At 56.0% G+C, this 4,351-nt stretch overlaps 2 non-coding genes across 2 annotated transcripts; both read left to right on the top strand.

Annotated features, from left to right (window-relative positions):
• The first annotated feature begins 1,715 nt into the window (after positions 1-1,715).
• On the top strand, positions 1,716-1,789 carry TRNAN-GUU (transfer RNA asparagine (anticodon GUU)). The gene has a single exon. It is a non-coding gene; the product is annotated as a tRNA-Asn (tRNA).
• A 297-nt stretch (positions 1,790-2,086) lies between these two features.
• On the top strand, positions 2,087-2,159 carry TRNAV-AAC (transfer RNA valine (anticodon AAC)). Its single transcript has one exon. It is a non-coding gene; the product is annotated as a tRNA-Val (tRNA).
• Positions 2,160-4,351: the final 2,192 nt, after the last annotated feature.

Raw genomic sequence — 4,351 nt, 5'->3', positions numbered from 1 at the left:
GCCACACGCAATACTAAGACTTTATGCACTGTTTGCCTCTGCTTGCAACCACAGCTGTGCCGCACTTGTAACCATACTTGTGTCAGAATCCAAATGCTGCAATCTGTCCTATCATTCTGGAGTATGGTGACTCGCTCATCAATCATTGCATCTGAACGAACGGCCACCTCAGCATTTTCTGGCCCAGTACATATGTTGTTTTAAAAACATCTCTATTTTGACATGTCTAGACAGTTGTACAGCATTCTGCTAACAACCGTCCATTTGCTCATCCCAAGTCACAGCTGCTGCAACGCTGTGTGCCTCAGATGTGAAGTAAAGGCCAGGGACATAGATAACTTGCTCTTACTATGCTTCCACCATGCCCAAAATAGGAAATAAAGAGCAACAATTTTCTTTTCCAAACAGCAGCACAGGTTTGTATTGGATATGCAAATCTCAAACACATCTTTGGACTTTGCTGTTGCAGACTGAAAGAAAAAAATCTCAGGATGAAGAACGGTAATAGGAGTTAGAGCACAGGATTAGGAGGGAGGACATGATAACACTTGGTTTCTGGTATTATGCCATAGTTTTATTTGCTGCTTCAATTTGCCCAGCTGTGACATGAGGCTACTGATTCATAAGCACACTTTTAAGGCATGCTGACACCGCTGGATGAAAAGTACTACATAAATGAAATTTTACTTCTGTGCCACTGTATACTGAACAATTCTTATTAGGATTGGACCGTCCTCAGTTTCCATACAGCTGCGGAAATGCTACATAAATGATGCATAAGTGCTACATAAATGAAATATTACTGCTGTGCCACTGTATACTAAATGCTTCTTATTTGGATTGGACAAACCTCAGTTTCCATGCAGGCGCCTTCCCTCTCTCTCCTTATTCTGCAGCTCGCGGTGATGGTGAAATGCGCAGCAACACTGCAGCATTAAAACACACCTGGTTTTAAATATTTTTAAGTGTGAAAAGCAAGATTACCACACAAAAGTTGCATTACCATCTGCGAGACCAAAGTTGCGGGTGCAATGAAACTAAAAGTTGGCAATACACACAGCTGTTTTAACTGGCTGCAGAAGTAGAAAAGCAAGGGATCCGAACTGACATCACTGAGGCCAGAGCAAAGTGCCTTGGGATCGGGCAGCTGGCTAAGGGTGCTCGGCGCAGGACAGCTGTCAAGAACAGTCTCCCTGCTGCAAAGAGCCCATCAGCACTAGTTTGTCTCCTACATTCGAGACAGGGGAGCGGGGGTCGGGGCATAAAACCTCCGGGGGTCTCAAAGGCCCAGGCAGAGTCACGGCCCCGGGGTGAGCAAAGCGGCTGGCTCTGGGCAGGCTGATACGGCGGGGCTGGACTTCCCTGCCAGCGCTGCACTGAGGCTGCTGAAGGCGCCAAGCCCAGAGCTGGCGGCGGGGACCCCCCGCCCCCGGGGCTCGGGGTTTTCCCGCTGGCAGGTCACAGCCTCGGCCACCAAGTGTCCCTGCTTCGGGCTCGCTCTGCTCCCCACCCTACCCCGCCGCGTCCGCGTTCCCGAGCCCGCCCGCGCGCTCATTTCCCGGCTCCGCCCCAGACGCACCCGCGAGCTCCTCTCATGAGGCCGCGCGGCACCGCGCTCGCCCCGGCGCGCGCCTTTCCTCCCTACGGCAGTGGCCCGCGCCGCCGAGCCCCACGCGCTCATAACAGCACCGTCTGCAAGCCCAGGCCTCGACCCGGTCTCTGTGGCGCAATCGGTTAGCGCGTTCGGCTGTTAACCGAAAGGTTGGTGGTTCGAGCCCACCCAGGGACGGGTTTGTCGGTGTTTTTGTCTTGGGGCGCTGGGCAGGGCACATTTTACTGCGGGGGCCGGGCAGTGGCAAAGGGTAAATTGGAGCTGGGGCAGCGGGTCCGCCTCATGACCGGATCGCACGCTCGGAGCTGCAGTTAGCGGTTGTGGTCAGATAAGCCAGCCCCAGGCTGTGGACGGAGAAAGGGACAGCTGCCTGGCCCGGCGCAGCGGTGGCGTCGGGTCGGGGAGAAATCGCTGCTGTATAAGCAGTCGGGGATACAGATAATTAGGCTTAGGAGAAGGGTGGTCCTAAGGCGAGTTTCCGTAGTGTAGTGGTTATCACGTTCGCCTAACACGCGAAAGGTCCCCGGTTCGAAACCGGGCGGAAACAGGCGGTGTCTCATTTTCTCGCCTGCAGCTTCAATTTTGCAACTGCCCCGGCTTTGAATTTTTATTTGGGTCGAACGTGACTCGACGCTGAGCTGAATAATGATCCGGGTTCTGTCCCCGGCTACGGCCACATTTTGGTACGGGGGCAAAAAAAGCTGGCACAAAGCCTTCTCTGGGCCTGAACTCCTCCCGCCCCACATGGGACAAGCTTTTGTTCCAGCCCTGGCAGTGTAGCAGCTGGCATAGTGTGCAGCCCCCAGCTGGGGTGCAGCCGGCTGTGCAGAGGAAGAGGGCTGGCTTTGCTCGGTTTGAGGGGTAGCGTTTTCCCAAGCTGGCATCTGGCAAAAAAGCAAATTTAGCACAAAACTGGCCAGCTGTGCATCGTGTTCCCATTGCTCCGGGTTGTAGCAGCTCAGCCTAACATAGTGGCGTAGGCCACTCTGCAGTAATCATGGATTTAGTTAAGCCGCTTGCTGAAATGCAGCACCATGTCACGTAGGAAGTGAACAAATAGCTTTGCTGGTAGGGGTGCTGTGAGGTGTGTGGGGGGAGGGGGCGCAGAAAGGGTCATGTGCCCTCCAAAGGGGACGGGATGGGGCTGGCTAGCAGCTGGCGGGGGGTAGTGGGTGATGAGATGTAGCTGGCACCTGCACTGGGGGTCCTTCCGCTCACCAGCAGCAGTGGAAGCTAGGGATGTTAATGGTTACCTAGTAAGCCTCATGCTGAGCAGAGGAGGCTTATGGGTTATGGTTAACTGTTGGGGGCTGGAGCAGTCCTGCATCTGCCAGGGGCAGAGGGTTGCTCCAGCCTGGCTGAACAATGCCTCTCTGTGGTGGCACTGAGCATGTCGCAGGTGGGAGCATTCAGCCTGGTTGGAGCAGCCCCTGCAGGCAGCAGGGCCCACGCCGGCCCAGACAAGTTGGCGTGGCTTTCCCATCCACCCTGCTGCCCTTTCATTGGTTAACTCCTTAAACCTAATGTTTCTGTGGCTAACAAAGTAAACAGGATTTCACACCCCTCGTTGGGGTTACCGCTCTTGAGAAGCGCCTGCCTTGTCCTCCCCTGGCTGTTCTCCAGTACGTGATGCTTCTTGTTGATTGTATTTGTCATGTGAAGTGATTTTTCTAAGGGGTTCTCCCTAATGTGGGGCAGCTGCCCAGCTGTGGGGCACCAGGGATGTAGCCTGACAGAGAAAGGGGCTGGCTTTGGGGGAGTCTGTCCCAAGTAGTGGGGCTGCTGCCTCGCAGAGGACAGGGGGAGAGCTCCACAGGTGCTCCACAACAGCTGCCTTCCTGTTCCAGGGGTGCTGCTGGCACCTGGGCTGCCACTCTGCAGGGGAGCAATCAGGCTTCAGAGATGGTTGCCCTGCAAGGGCTGCAACCCCGGGGGGTGGGGGGGGAGATAGCTCCCAGGCTGCAGCTGCTCCACACCTGGGAACAGGACTGATGCCCTGCTCCATCCCTCACGGCACCTGGCATGGGGCTGCTTGCCTTGGCTGTGGTTCCCTGGTTGCTTGATGCTGTAGGGCACTGGAAAAAGGGCTGCCACCCTGCTGGGGCGGGGGAGGGGGAAGAGCTCCCTAACTGGGGAGGGTGCTTGCCCCACAGGTGTGGGGGGCTCATTAGCTGCAGGACAGCTACACTGCAGAACGAAGTCAGGGGTTTCCCCATCTCTGTGGGCATCTTCCCTGTTGTGGGGGGGGGGGGGGGTGTCCTAGCTCCATGGGCAGCTTCCCTGCTGCAGGGATGGGGCTATCTCTTGGCAGAGTCTCCCTGGCTGCGAGGGCAGCTGCCCCACAGAGAGGCACCAGGTCCCCTAATCTTAAACAAGGAGTGGGGGACACAGTGCCCCCCCTCAGCATACACTGCCTTACCCTAGAGCAGGGACCCTAACTCCCTCTACACCTGGGCAGTCAATAAGTGATGTCCAGCCAGCACCTGGTTGATACTACTTGCAGCTGAGGCTGCACTAACTTGAGGGAAGAGCAGCTCAGCAGAGGAGTGAATATACAGGACAATTCGCCCTTTTGTTAAGCAAAGCTGGGACTCCTGCTTGAACTACAGGACTGCCCCAGTGAAAATGGGACGGGTGGTCACGTTACCCCAGCGGAAGCAGAGCAAGGTGGCCCCAGCTCGCTTGGCTCTCCCAGCCGCACTGGTGGGTGGAGGGGCGGGACTGCCCCACACTCAAAGG

This window comes from Carettochelys insculpta, chromosome 1 (assembly GCF_033958435.1).
Source record: "Carettochelys insculpta isolate YL-2023 chromosome 1, ASM3395843v1, whole genome shotgun sequence".
Lineage (NCBI taxonomy): Eukaryota > Metazoa > Chordata > Testudines > Carettochelyidae > Carettochelys > Carettochelys insculpta.
The sequence above is the reverse complement of the archived record's forward strand: the minus strand, read 5'-3'. Positions and strand labels throughout refer to the sequence as shown.